The sequence below is a fragment of the Tenrec ecaudatus genome, chromosome 2 (assembly GCF_050624435.1).
Source record: "Tenrec ecaudatus isolate mTenEca1 chromosome 2, mTenEca1.hap1, whole genome shotgun sequence".
Taxonomy (NCBI): domain Eukaryota; kingdom Metazoa; phylum Chordata; class Mammalia; order Afrosoricida; family Tenrecidae; genus Tenrec; species Tenrec ecaudatus.
The window spans coordinates 276,805,638-276,822,101 of record NC_134531.1 but is presented as its reverse complement, the minus strand read 5'-3'; positions in this window follow the sequence as shown (position 1 = coordinate 276,822,101).

The following is a 16,464-nucleotide window of genomic DNA, read 5'->3' as shown; positions in this document are numbered from 1 at the left end:
CTGTCCCTGTGATTATCTCTGTGCATTGGCTGCTCTCAGCAGGAATATTGTCCTCAGGGCTAGGTGGGCCAGAACGTACTCCACTCTATCTCCTTACTGCTTTGTTTGCTCCTGTGTGCTCTGATGAGACATGTTCTTCTCCCTGAGCTGGGATTCAGTGCTATCCTCTGAAGTGAATTCTTCTGGGGGCTCGGGGGACTATGCAAGTAGTTGAGATTGGGGCTGGCAACTCATATTAGAGGTAGAATTCTAAGTGCACTGAACATTGGAGAAAAATGAGCCTCCAGAAATGGATGGAATGTCAATTAAAGTATTTTTTTAAACTGATGGAGGTCTGGAAGCACTCACTAGTCTATGTCAAGAAATTTGGAAGACAGCTACCTGGCCAACTAACTGGCATATATTAATATTTGTGCGTCTTCCAAAGAAAGGTGACCCATCAGAATACAGAAATTACCTAACAAGATCAATTAATATCACTGGCAAGTATAATTTTGATGAAAATAATTTTAAATGGTTGCAGCAGTATATCAACGGTGAACTTCCAGAATTTCAAGCCAAATTAAGAAGAGGGTGTGGAGTGAGGAATATCAATGCAGACATCAGACGAATCTTGGCTGAAAAACAAAGACCATCAGAAAGATGATTATTGTATTTCGTTGACTGTGCAAAGGCATTCAACTACGTGAATAATAGCAAACTGTGGAGAACGTGGAGAGGGTTTGTTGTGGTTGTTAGGTGCTATCCAGTTAGTTCTGACTCATAGGAACTCTATGCACAACAGAATGGAGCACTGCCTGCTTCTTTGCCATCTTCACAAGTGTTATGTCCCAGCCCATCACTGCAGCCCCTGTGTCAGTACGCTTATTCAAGGTTTCCTCTTTTTCAATGCCCCTTTGCTCCTTAGATTCCAGGACGATGATTCTTTGGCTCCTGCCTGTTGAACTTCTTATAGGGAGAGACCAGTCCCTAGAAAAGGGTATCATGCCCAGTACAGTCGAGGGGCAGTGAAAAGAGGGAGACCCTGTTTGGATGTACTGGCACAGGGGCTGCCACCATGGGCTCAAACCCAGTACTTATGAGGACAGCTCAACCAGGCAGTGTTTCCCTCTGTTGTGGATAGTGTCCTTTGGGGCTTGAGGCAAGTCCGCGGCGCCGAATAACAACATACTGGATTTCGGAGAATGTAAATCTTTATGTGAGCAGAGAGCCCTGTCTTTCTTCCCTAGAATGGCCCATGTATTTGAACTACAGACCTTGCAGTAACCCACATGCCACCAGGGATCCATGCTTGTTGGATCAGTGCTTTGCAAATATTAATGTGCATATACACTCTCTTGGGGTCTTGCTGCATGGGCAATTATGATACTACAATCTTGGAGGGAGAAGTGGGGAGCACCTTCATGGGATTCTTGAAGCACTCCTCTCCTCTTCAGCATAGTGACATTAATTTTATTTGACCATAGATTGTGGGAACAATATCAATCTTGTTTGAAGAACAGCTGCCCTACCTCTGTTGCCTTAGCCATTGGTTTTGAAGTGTCATGCGGAGGAGCAGCAACACTACATTTTCACCACGCTTTACCACAATTTATCTCCATTTTCTCTAGGTTTGTTTGCTTTCTCATTGCCTATATTGTAATTTTAACACTGTAATTTAAGTATCGATATACATTTTAATATCGTATCATAAAACTGCTGGTAAATTGCAGAATTGGCACTTGAGCCCAAGTGCTCAAGGTAGAAGGTACTTGTCCTTCACTACAGACTCTATCTATCAAATATTTCCTGAAGTAAGCAAATGGATGTGACACTTTGGTGAAAGTTGAGTAAGGAAGGAACCATTGACTGTTGTATGGGATTTCATTTTTTAAAAAACTTAGAGAGTAATAGCATGCAATAGAAAAGAGAATTTTATGAGAAGGTAGACAGATTTTTCCTTTCTATTTACAGGCAATTTTAAAATATCTTGGGAAACACAGGATAATTGAATCATATTATTTAATGCTGGAAAGAATCTAGAAGATTTTCTAATCTAAGCATATTATAACAGTCACAGAATTTTAAGTTATTAGTTGCAAGGTCACCCAGCTAATTGGTGGTAAAATTAAGTATAGGCCTAGCATTTTGTTCTCATGTAAAATACTTTAAAGCTCTACCATAAACCTTCCACCAGTGCTCTTATTGTGAGGCCATCATGATGGACTATAAGTTCATAAATTGTGTTTCTTAATCCCTGCATCCAACTTTCTTGGTATGTCTATCATTTGATAAAGGTGATATAAATAGAAGCAGAGGATCAGAGAGTAGAGCCAAAGAAGGCCACAAAATAAACACTGAGGAACTGAATACACACCAAATTACATAATCTCTATTTATTTTTCATGTAGAAACTGTGCATACTTCAGATTCTTTGGTATGCTTCGTACATTCTGGCTCGAGAACCTCTTACTATGATACTGGGACAAAGGGTTCAATTCTTTGGTTGAGTAACATGAACATAAGTGAATAAGGGCTGACATTCATGGAGTTTTCAAAAATATTATACAAAATTAAAAAAAATCTATTAAAGTGTTTATTACTAATACACAGATAATTTCAACCAGTATTTATTGAGGATTTGGTACACAGTAGGCATTATTTTAAGTTTCTTATGCATTTAATATCTTAATGCTCAGAGTCACACAATTTCCAATTGTATATCTCCAGCACATTAGCTCAAAAGTTTCAAGAAAGTGCACACTACTGAACTTTTGTCTGCCAGTAACTTTGCCAGTAGAGGACAGATTTTTTTCATTGAATTCAAAGTCCTCTACTCAGAGAGCCAATCATTTTGGTTTCTAAGACCTCTTGTCCAAGTCACATTAGACTTCTAATACATTACTCCTGTGATACAGGCTTTTAAAAAGGATTCTGAGGTCTATGTATTTTCTTTAAGGCACATAGAGCTATTTTTAAAATATCATGATTTTCTATTTCTGTTCTCATTCCTCTCAGGGAACGGCAAGTGCAAACACCAAATGAAATCTTACATTAGACTTACTAATTTTCAATTCGGTATTTTTGATATTAATGTTGAGGTAAACAAGATGATTTTAAACTGCTGTTTAATTTATTTATTTATTCATAGAATGCCAAGGATCATTTCAAAAGATCAAAGTGATTGTTTTCTTAAATATACTCTTAATTTTGTTCTTTTTAATTTATTGTGGATCAGCTACAATGTGTTTAGAAACCAATATATCTCCTGTAATTTTCATTTGGATAAAATAATTCCATTAGGTTGATAACCACTGTGAAAATTACAAATACAATAAATAATGTATGTGTTTCTTATGTCTAGCATTATAGGTAATAAAAATGTCAGCTTTCCCACTATTAAGGTAATTATATGAAAGTAAGTAAGAAAGTACTGCTACTAAGGTTTTAGTTCCTACACGTGAAAATTTCTTCCAAACAAAATGTGGTTAAACACCTTTCTTTTTTTAAATCATTTTATTGGGGGCTCATACAGCTCATCACAATTCATACATCCATCCATGTGTCAAGCACATTTGTACATTTGTTGCCATCATCATTCTCAAAACATTTGCTTTCCACTTGAGCCCCTAGTATCCAGTTCATGTTTTGCCCTCCTTCCCAGCCTCCCCCCATGTACCCTTGATATTTCATAAATTATTATTTTGTCATATCTTACATTGTCCAACGTCTCCCTACACCCACTTTTCTGTTGTCTGTCCCCCAGGGAGGATTTTATATGTAGATCCTTGTAATCGGTGCCCCCTTTCCACCCCACCCTTCCTCCACCCTCCCGGTATCACCACTCTCAGCACTGGTCCTGAAAGGATCATCTGTCCTCGATTCCCTGTGTTTCCAGTCCTTATCCGTACCAGTGTACATCCTCTGGTCTAGCCGGATTTGTAAGGTAGAATTGGGATCATGATAGTGGGGGGCAGGAAACATTTAAGAATTAGAGGAAAGTTGTATGTTTCATGGGGCTACACTGCCCCCTGAATTGCTCATCTCCTCCCCATGACCCTTCTGTAAGGGGATGTCCAGTTGCTTACACATAGGTTTGGGGTTCCCAATCTGCACTCCCCCTCATTCACAATGCTATGATTTTTTTAATTCTTTGATGCCTGATACCTAATCCCTTGGACACCTCGTGATCACACAGGCTGGTGGTTAAACACATCTTGTGATCAGTAGATAACTAAAGGAAAATTCTCTCCTGAATACATTTGTCTTCGTTTCCTTTGGGTGCCTTCCAAAGAAATAGTCAGTGAAAATAATGACTTCCTAGGGGATTTCTGGGCCATTCAAATTCAAGGCAGAGAGGTCAACTTTGAGGGCAGTGATTATTTTTCAGGATCTCAAAGTGGTGATATCAATAGATTTTGTCAAAAAACATGGGGGTGATCAAAGAGAATTATTAGGATAAAGTTTTAAGAAAATTAAAAACTTCATTGGTGAAGAAAAGACTGATTATATATATATATATATATACATCATGGAAATGTAGCTGCTTAGTCTTTGAGGGTAACAGGGACTTAAAAAAAATCATATTGGGGGCTCATACAACTCTTATCACAATCCATACATACATCAATTGTATAAAGCACATTTGTATATTCATTACCCTCTTTATTCTCAAAACATTTGCTCTCCACATAAGCTCCTGGCATCAGCTCCTCATTTTGCCCCTCCCTCTCCACTTCCCCCTCCCTCATGAACCTTTGATAATTTATAAATTACTATTTCATCATATCTTACACTGTCCAACGTCTCCCTTCATCCACTTTTATGTTGTCTGACCCCAGGGAGGAGGTTACATATAGATTCTTATAATTGATTCCCCCTCTCTACCCTCCCCTCCCTCCACCCTGCCAGTTCGCCACTCTCACCACTAGTCCTGAAAGGATCATCCATCCTAGATTCCCTGTTTCCAGTTCCTATCTGTACCAGTGTAGAATTAGGATCATGCTAGTGGGTGAGGAGGAAGCATTTATGAACTAGAGGAAAGTTGTATGTTTCATCGTTGCTATACTACACTCTGACTGGCTCCTCTTCTCCCTGTTACCAGGGGTGTCCAGTTGCCTACAGATTGGCATTGGGTCTCTACTCCGCACTCCCCTTCATTCACAATGATATGATTTTTTTCTTTGATGCCTGATACCACATCCCTTCGATATCTTGTGATCACACAGGCTGGTATGTTTCTTCCATGTGGGCTTTGTTGCTCCTGAGCTAGATGGCTGCTGGTTTACCTTCAGTATGTTAAGACCCCAGATGCTATATCTTTTGATAGCCAAGCACCATCAGCTTTAGTCACCACATTTGCTTATGTACCTGTGTTAGTCTAGGTACATAAGAGAAACAAATCCACAGAAACTCATATATAAGAGAGAATTTTATATAACGGTTAAGTGTGCATCAAGAAAACATCCCAACCCACTGCTGCCCAAGCCCACAAGTCCAACATTAACCCATATGTCCAACACCAATCTACAAAGTCCTCCATCTCACAAAACAGACAAAATGATGCCAACTGCAGGAAGAAAACTGAGTCAGTGAATGTGTAATCATCTCATTGCTGGCAGGGTCTCCACATGCTGTTCCCGCACCCAGGGCTGCATCAGGCTAGGTCCACGTGGCTTCCCCACAGGGATGTCCTGTAGGAAGTGAGCCTTGCCGGCTGAAGCAGGGAAGTGTCTAAGGCAGCTGCAACCTGGTCCGACCATCACAAAGCAAGAGACCCGAGAACTCCAAAGGCGAGGCTCACTGAGCCATTTATCTCTCTGCCATTCAATTAACACTACATGTGTTTATTGGACAGGTTGGCACAATAAACTAACTACCTCAGTACTCATGTGTCTTTAGTGATTGTATCGGGAAGGTTAGCACACAATGATATGATTTTTTGTTCTTTGATGTCTGATAACTGATCCCTTCAACACCTCGTAATCACACAGGCTGGTTTGCTTCTTCCATGTGGGCTTTGTTGCTTCTGAGCTAGATGGCCGCTTGTTTTCCTTCAAACCTTTAAGACCCCAGATGCTCTATCTTTTGATAGCCAGGCATCATCAAATTTCTTCACCACATTTGCTTATGCACCCGCTTTGTCTTCAGTGATCCTGTCAGGAAGGGGAGCATCATGGAATGCCAGTTTAATAGAACAAAGTATTCTTCCATTGAGGGAATACTTGAGTAGAAGCCCCATGTCCATCTGCTAACTTAATACTAAATCTATACATATATGCACATAGATCTATTTCCACATCTTCATGTATAAATATATTTACATGTGTACATGTCTTTATTTAGACCTCTATAAATACCCTTTGCCTCCTAGCTCTTTCCCCTATTTCCTTTTACTTTCTTCTTGTCCCACTATCATGTTCAGCCTTCTTTTGGGTTACAGTAATTCCTCTCGATTACATTATCCTTGATCACTCCCTACCAGGTCTCCTACACCCTCCTCACCACCATTTTAAATCACTTGTTTTTCCCTTGTCCCTAGGTTTGTTAACACCATTTCCTTTCCCACCACCTTCCCCTCTCCAGACAGACCTGCAGAGATACTAACATGCACTAAAACAAGACAGCAAAGCCAAGCAACAAAAGAATACAACAAGATTGACGAAAAGCCAATGACAAAACAAAAACACAACACAATAACAAACAAAACAGAAAGCTTGCAGTTAGTTCAAGGACTATTTGTTGGCCTTTAGGAGTGTTTTCCAGTGGAGTCTGATGGAGTGCCAAGCCCTGGCTCCAAAGTCTATTTTTGGCATTCCCTGGGGGATTTCGTTGCTCTGCTCCCTTTGCTGTTCTGCTCTACACCCTTAGTGTTTTCCCTTGGTGTTGTGGGATCAGATCAGGCAGAATTCCCACACTGTTTCTCCAGGGTTGTCCCCTGTAGGGCTATCAGTCAGTGAGGGATGTCACGTCTCATAGTGGGCCAGCCAGTATGGTCTTCTTTGTGGACTGGCTGTTCTGAGTAGAAATATCATCATCAAGGCTTGGGATATGCTCCACTCTCTCTTCATGTCCCTTCATTTGCCCCCATGTGCTCCGATCAGACATGTCCCTCTCCCTGAGCTGCAGCTTCAGTGCTGTCCTCTGAAATAATTCTTCTGAAGGGAAACAAGGACTTTCCTATGAGAATTTCATGAGGAAATCTTACCCCATTCCCCCTACAGGTCTGACCTTTCCCTGTTACAATTCCTTTTTTTCCTTCCCAAAACTCCAAAAACATTTCAAAGGATCATGTTTTGAGTCCCTTTAGGATGTCATAATTACCATTTTGATGTAGTGTAAATCAAAACGTGCAGACTTCTTCAGGGACAAGTTAGAGGGATGGAAACACCACTTTTAGAAATATATGGACCTAGATGGTGGACATGTTAAGGAATAATAGCTTCATGATTTTATACTTTTTCAAATGAAGTTTTATATGGTTTTTTACTGAACCTGGTATACCTGTGGCATGGTGATATCAGGCATGGTGATTTTGTGTTGTTCTTGACACCTTGAGTTAGGACACATGGATCATATGCTCATAATCCTTTCCCTGCTTCAATCTGCCTCTTCAAATAATATATTCTATATTTTCCATGACAATTCTCTTAAAAACCTCAGAAATATTACTGCTGAGACTTGTGGCATTTATATATATATTTCCATCCACATTTTCGTCTGCAAATGTATTTTCTATTTCTTCAAATTTTTAATTTTCTAAGAGCAAGGCTGACCACATACATTGTTCTATAAAATGTTATTTTGTCAAAGTTTATACTTACAAAAAAGTATAAATGTAAAATGAACTCATGCACACACCACACAGCTTAACGATAACACCAAGAACAAAACCATGATTTGTGCCTTTGAGTGTTCCGGTGATGCTGCTGGATGCTGGCACATTAATGACCGATTCACTGTGGTTTCCACGACAGAGGAGAGCCGCTCCTGGGAATTCTCTTGGCCGCATTCTTCATGGAAGCACAGCATGAAGTCTTCTCTCATAGCGCCATTTGGAATGTTCGTACTAATTGCGCTTACTTCTTCCCTTTCAATACCCTCTGGTTTTTATTTTCCCATGTTTTATTTTATAGACCTTTCAATTCAAAGTACACCTAAATAATAGAGAAACTCTTAAAACCCACCAGGGCAATTCTACTGTCCTGTAAGGTCACCACGAGTCACATGGTATTGAATTTGCTTTTCATGGATTTAAATTTTCTTTCCGTTATGCCATATAGTTGTGGTCTTGTTATTTTTCATTTTCTTTCAACATTTATTCTCACAAGAATCTTCAATATTAATAGCACTATCTGGAGTTATTCCTTTTCCTCACTTATATAATACATGGTTATTTTAACATCCAAACCAAATTCACTCTTGCTGCGAAGATTCTAACTCAGAGCAACCCTATAAGGGCAGACTAGAACTGCCCTGTAGGAGGTTTCTGAGACTGTATATCTTAATTTGAGTAGAGAACCCTGCTTTTCTCCTAAGTAACACTAATGATTTTGAACTTCTGACCTTGTGGATAGCATCCCAATGTATAACTCACTATGCCACCTGGCTCCTTAGTCACAGGTTAAAATTATTCAGTCAATAATTTACCTGATTATTATTCCAAAATAAATGCATATTCATCATTGTATTACCTACCTCTTTTATAAAAGTCAAACCATATCCCTATCAACTGGATCACTTTTTGTGTTACTATATCTTCCTTGATGAAAAAAAAGATCTGATATTATGTGATATGTAGGCACAAAGTGAAGGAAGTGCTAGAATGCCAACCATAGCTACTCACCTCCAAACTCTCTGATAGTCAATTTCCCAGCAGAGGTCGCAAAAGGGAAGAGTGTGAGCTGGACACAAGAGAAAACCTCACTGTGATCCACTCACTACTGATTCTTGGCAGTCCTCATGGACAGGCCTAATTGCCCTGTGAGCACCTGAGTTTGCCATTATTTATGGGAGGAGAAAGCGCATTATCTTCCTCCAGAGAGCTGGAAGATGGGTGAACATTTCAGAGTCATTTCTGGAAAAGAAGACTTGGATAGCTTTTACTTAGAAACTGAATGGGGGCACTTACATTTAAGCAGAACATGGCCGCTGAGTGCCCTTTCAACTGCACAAACACTCTAATTGTGCGATCTCACTGCATCACCTTCTGGATGGGATTTAATTCGCATGTTATTCAGCTTCTGTGGCTCATTTTCTGTTAGAAAACCTTCCAGAATTGCTTAAATGCAGCATCAGCTCCTATCTGTTATTGCTCAGCACTCCTGAGGCCCGGCTCCCGGGAATGTGGAAGCCCGGGGAGGCTCCCTGCCCCTCCAGTTCTTCAGAGGGGTATGTATTTGACTTGTTTTGCCACAGCGTGATTCGACTGACAGGGAAATCCAGACAATTGGCTTAGGTCAGTTAGCGTCCCTCAATATTGCGTACAAATCCTATGAAAATGTAATAGTGTCAAGGGGGAAACAAGTGTCATCGGAGACTAGTGCTGCACCTCTGTGTCTCCCAGTTGTGCGGCAAATCAAACAGATCAATGTAGACATTCAGAGACCTGCAGGATTTTTGTTGCTGTTGTTGTTTATCTCAGCAAATGAGAGGATGATGTCATATCCCAAGGGAGGTGTGATGATAAGTGCGGGGACATCATCCCGTCACGAGGGCAGATCAATGTGCTCTTCTCAAATGAAACGACTGTATTTGCTGTTGACTCAAAAGAGGCATGAAAAGCGAATACTTGGAGCTGTCAGACACAGTGCTGCTGACATACAAAATGTTGAAGTAAATAGCTGATGATGCGCACAGCATTGAAAGACATGTTGGCGTCACTCTTTCTTTTTTTATTCATTTTATTAGGGGCTCATATAACTCTTATCAAAATCTATACATACATCAATTGTGTAAAGCACATTTGTACATTCATTGACCTCATTATTCTCAAGACATTTGCGCTCCATTTAAGCCCCTGGCATTAGGTCCTCATTTTTCCCCTCCCTGCCCGCTCCCCCCTCCCTCATGAACCCTTAATCATTTATAAATCACTATTTTGTCATATCTTGTTCTGTCCGACATGTCCCTTCACCCACTTTTCTGTTGTCCACCCCCCAGGGAGGAGGTCACATGTAGACCCTTGTAATCGGTTCCCCCTTTCAAACCCATCCTCCCTCTACCCTCCCAGTATAGCCACTCTCACCACTCGTCCTAAAGGGATCATCCACCCTGGATTCCCTGTTTTCCAGTTCCTATCTGTACCAGTGTACATCCTGGTCTAGTCAAACTTGCAAGGTAGAATTAGGATCATGATAGTCAGGGGGCAGGGGGGTGTTGGAGTAAACATTTAGGAACTAGAGGAAAGTTATATTTTTCATCGTTGCTACGTAGCACCCTGACTGGCTCATCTCCTCCTAGAAACCCTTCTGTAAGGGGATGTTCAGTGGCCTGCAAATGGGCTTTGGGTCTCCACTCCCCACTCCCCACCTCATTCACTATGGTAAGATTTTTTTGTTCTGATGATGCCTGATACCTGATCCCTTCAACACCTCGTGATTGCGCAGGCTGGCGTGCTTCGTCCATGTGGGCTTTGTTGCTTCTGAGCTCGATGGCCACTTGTTTACCTTCAGTCCTTTAGACCCCAGATGCTTATCTTTTTTTTTTTTCTCTTTTCTTCTTTTACATTTTATTAGGGACTCATACAACTCTTACCACAATCCATACATATACATACATCAATTGTATAAAGCACATCTGTACAGTCTTTGCCCTAATCATTTTTTTCTCTTTTCTTCTTTTACATTTTATTAGGGACTCATACAACTCTTACCACAATCCATACATATACATACATCAATTGTATAAAGCACATCCATACATTCCCTGCCCCAATCATTCTCAAGGCATTTGCTCTCCACTTAAGCCCCTTGCATCAGGTCCTCTTTATTTTTCCCCCCTCCCTCCCCATTCCCCCCTCCCTCATAGGCCCTTGGTAATTTATACATCGTTATTTTGTCATATCTTGCCCTATCCGGAGTCTCCCTTCCCCCCTTCTCTGCTGTCCCTCTCCCAGGGAAGAGGTCACATGTGGATCCTTGTAATCAGTTCCCCCTTTCCAACCCACTCACCCTCCACTCTCCCAGCATCGTCCCTCACACCCTTGGTCCTGAAGGTATCATCCACCCTGGATTCCCTGTACCTCCAACCCTCATATGCACCAGTGTACAGCCTCTGTCCTATCCAGCCCTGCAAGGTAGAATTCGGATCATGGTAGTTGGGGGGAGGAAGCATCCAGGATCTGGGGGAAAGCTGTGTTCTTCATCGATACTACCTCACACCCTAATTAACCCATCTCCTCTCCTAAACCCCTCTATGAGGGGATCTCCATTGGTCGACACTTGGGCCTTGGGTCTCCACTCTGCACTTCCCCCTTCATTTAATATGATATATATATATACATACATACACATACATATATACATATACACATACATACACACACTTATATCTTTTTTTTTTTTTGCATGATGCCTTATACCTGGTCCCTTGGGCACCTCGTGATCGCACTGGCTGGTGTGCTTCTTCCATGTGGGCTTATTTGCTTCTGAGCTAGATGGCCGCTTATTCACCTTCAAGCCTTTAAGACCCCAGACACTATCTCTTTTGATAGCCAGGCACCACCCAGATGCTTATCTTTTGATAGCCTGGCACCATCAGCTTTTCTCACCATATTTGCATGTTCACTGGCTTTGTCTTCAGTGGATGTGTTGGGAAGGTGAGCATCACAGAATGCCAATTTAATAGAAGAAAGTGTTCTTTCATTGAGAGAGTACTTGAGTGGAGGCCCAATGACCTGCTACCTTAACATTAAACCTATAAATATATGCACATAGATCTATTTCCCCATCCTCATATATAAATATATTTTCATATGTCCATGTCTTTGTCTAGACTTCTATACACACCCTTTGACTCCCAGCTCCTTCCTCTATTTTTGTTTTTTACTTTCCTCCTGTCCCACTATTATGCTCAGTTCCCACCAGGGTGTTTATTTATTTCTAGGTGATTGTCCTCTTCTGGATGTGACTCAGTTTTTGTTCTTTTAAGAACCTTCCATACTGGACCTTCAGAGTGACAAATAAGAAGTTTGATACTTTTTCCATTGGTATAGATTAATAGAAATAAGCAGGTAAAACAATCAAAAGTGTACAATTTTCTCAATTTACCAGAATTCATCATTTACAGCCACAATGTTTACTGTAAAGTGAGATGAAAATGGTGATGACTTTAATGACAAATAATTTTCTTTTTGTGTTAACAGTTTTATTGGCATATAATTAATATATCATAAAATTCTATAATTCGATAATCTTAACAAGAATTGGAAAATTATCTCCCCGATCACAATTTTTTCTTCGTTGTACTTATTGTTACTAGTTCCCCATTGCTTCCCAACCTCCTGTGCTATGCCCTCACCAAACTATTAATCCACTTACTGTTTCCATAGACATGTTACACTGGGTTGACTAGAGAAACAAATCCAGGGACACTCATATATGTGTAAGAGAGATATTTTTATCAAGAAGTTGTTATATATCAGGAAAACATCCTAACCCAGTCCAAGTCAAGTCCATAAGTCTGATACCAGTCCATAAGTCCCTCTTCAGACTCATGCAACTACAGACAATGATGCAGATGCAACAGTGGGTGAAGTGTCTTGGGATCGAATGGCAGTGGAAGCATCACAGGGCTGGCACATATCTCAGAGTGGTTTGCCAGCAGGAAGGTGTCAGAACCTGTCATCTGGCTGACGGTTGATGATCTGCCTTGCTGTTTGCTGCCTGTGGCCAGATAGCCTGAATTTCTCTACAGAGGGCTACCCTCAAGACTTGAAGGACTACAAGTGTATAAGCTGTCCCACAGGAGTGAGTTGCACTGAGCCACTTATATTGCTCTATAGATTAATTAACTGTTTATTTCTTATGTTATATATACATATCTATACAAATACATATAAAATCATTAGTGTCGTGGTTTTGTTTCTCTCAAGAACCCTGTCTAACATAGGAGGCACCATCAGGCTGTGACCTGATTGACAGGCTACACGGTACCCTTACACTTCAAGTTGACATGGAATTATGTAACCATCACACTATCTATCTGGGATTTCAGATACAGAAAAATATACCTAACAAACAACAACAAAACTAGCAACAATAACAATGTAATACATAGAGAAACCTCAATATAGAAGGAAGCAGAAAATATTAAAAACTAGAGCATGTTTAAAATGGATCCAAAAGGAGAACAAATGATAAGGTGTTCTATTGTGACCTAACTGCCCTGCAATAATCCATTTTCTAGTACACTCTGAATAATAGCAAGGCTATGCACACCCTTGGCTATGGGGAGAGGGGATTTACTGGAAGCTTAAGCCATGTGTATTTCTTTTCATTAGAAACCCAACAAAACTGAAACAACTTTGAAATGAATCAAAAGGGAGATAAAATGATAACGTGTTACATTTTCACCTAACTACATCTGCCATAATCGAATTCCCACTGCTCTCTGTCCGCTCTCAAGGCTGTTCACACCCCTCAACTATGATCACGGGGGATGATTTTGGCCTTCCATTGTCATCTATAACCTTCTGCAAACCAGGTATTCACAAGTCCAGCTCTGATAGCCCTCCCACCTTCATATTTGGATTTTATTCATTAGAATCCTTGGATCACATAAATGGGTACACGTGTGGGATATTTATGAGACAGAACCAACTCTACGACAAGTTGCTGCACTGTAAGTCCCTCTAATTATTAGGTTTGACTCAGTTAGTGAAGCCATTTATTGTGGTTTACCAGGAGCTGTTTCTGTTTGGCAACTAAATAAAACAATCAAGATGTTCATGGAAGTGACTGGCTAGTTGCTCTGTAATCCCGCCACCCTTCTCTGAGCACACAGCATGAACACATTTCTCAGCTTTCTTTTAGTTGAATCGGGGTCATGCGAGTGTTTTGAAAATTGTTATGCGAACGAGAGTATTGAAAATCCACTCTAGGCTTCGCACTTAAAATTTTCTTTGAGATCTTCTGTTTGCTCACTCTGTGTGGTTGGAAGTGAAGAAAGTCGAAGGAGCAGGAAGCAGTGGGCACAGACTTCGGAGTCACTGTTGACAGAAGAGACGCTCCAGAAATCCGTACCTGAAAAAAAGGACTTGCTCTGAATAAGACATAAAACATGCACAGCAAGTTTTGCCACAGTGATGTGAGGATTTTTATTGGGCAGCTAGTATTTTTATCTTCATTAGTGACTAAAGTTCATCCAGCCCACATTATTACTGAGATTATTTATGTGATCTATTAATTCAAATATTTTTAGTTAATTTAATTTCAATTGAGTCTATCATTTCCTTGAAACAAATAACAAATAGAATACAGTTTAAAAGGAACAGATGACACATTTCATCTATGGAAAGAGGACCTGACTACTCACTGGATAATTTTGATTTTTGTTTCTTAGAAGCCGCATACGTCCTAATCCTATTCTGTTACTCCTTTGTGAGTAATTTTGCTAATTTTTCTTAACCATTTGACCTCTAATATCTATGCATAAATGAATACATGGTATGAAAATTTTAAGATATTATGGTGTATCTTAAGTTGTCTTAGAGGCTTCTAAAAGGGCCCCTAGAAAATCGCAAATTCTTGTATATTTTGCTTATGCATAAAGATGCCAGAAATACTTGGGTTTGTTTGGTGTGTTGGTATTGCAAAGTTCGCATGGGAAAAGTTACCGTATTAGAAGAGACACCCAGTCTTTTCTTGTAAAGGTAAACTGCTAGTAATGTAAATATTTTAGAAATTATAAATTTTATGTGAGGTCTCCAGGGATTTGTCAATGCCTAACTATTCACAACAGGTTTGAACATATGGAGAAATATGTGATGAAACTCTTATAAAATAGTTTTGCTGCAGGGTCGCAGGAGGATATGAACCAGTCAGGGTGCACGGTAGCAAAGATGAAACATACAACTTTCCTCTAGTTCCTAAATATTTTCTCCCTGCCCCCCTTTCCCACTATCATGATGTATGTATGGATTGTGATAAGAGTTGTATGAGCCCCTAATAAAATGATTTAAAAAAAAAGAAAGAAAAATGAGGGAGAAGTCAATATACTCCCTGATGAATAAAAGATAAAGGAAACACATAAAGTATATATTGATAAAATTTAAAAAAATCATTTTCCTGCATTTATCAGTGTACTAGTATGGTATAGTGAATTACCAGTTGTATGGCTAACCGCACTGTCAGCAATTTGAGACAGACTATCAGCTACTCCATGAGAGAAAGACGAGGCTTTCTACTCCCATAAAGATTTATACCTTTGGAAACCTGCAGGGCCAGTTTACTTTGTTCTATGGGGTTGCTGTGAGTCAGAATTTACTTGATGGCTGTGAGTTTGATCTGAGTAGTTCATGTGATGTTGTTAAATAATAATACTATCATAACCAGACATAATTTTGATGATTATTAAAATATTTTTCTTGGCCACCACCATTCCTGTTGCATTTAATCCTGCTAGAAGAGACCGCCCCCTAGGAGTTTGCCATTCTCGTGCTTTTTTGCTGAGACTGAGAAGATTGCAAGGCCCTTGCCTGATACCTGCATCAGTTCTTAAGGCTGTATTAGTATGTGTCATTTTGAGCAATGAGGTAATATTTCCTGTGAAATAAAATTTAAAGTTTGTTCCTGCTTAAGCTGCAATATATACCCTCTATGTGAATAGTGTCTGTTTAGTTTTCTCCGTTACCCTTTTGAGACTTCAGGGTAAAGGAAACTGATACACATGTTTATGTTCACGTTGTCTGATATTCTGTGAATAATAAAGTCACGTGTTTCTGAGGGTCTCCCAGGAGTGTGCCAGACTCCAGAAACAAGTAAGACTTTGTCTTACTAGTTTTTAGCTTGTTCTGAATGTTAGGTGCCATTGTGCTGGCTCTGACCCACAGTGCCCCTATGTACAACAGAAGAAACAAGCAAACAAGCAAAAGAGCCATGATCCTGAGCCATCTTTACAGTTGTTCTGCCTGAACCCATTGCTGCAGCCACGGTGCCAAGCCTTCTCATCGGGGCCTTCCTCTTTGTTTGCCGCCCCTTCGCTTTACCAAATGTGATGTCCTTCTAGAGGGACAGATGGTTCTCAATGAAAACTTTCTATCTGGAGGTTTTATAAAAATATATATTTAAATTTGGAGAGGGTGCAAAGGGAATAGAACCCTCATACACTAAATATCCTCATGGACTACAAAACTTTGAAACCATTGTGGAAATGGGTAAGGCACCTTCGAACAACTGGGAATAAAAACACCATATGACCCATCACTCCTTTGCTGGATATATAGCTTAAAGAAATAAAAGCCATAGCATGGACATATGTATGAAC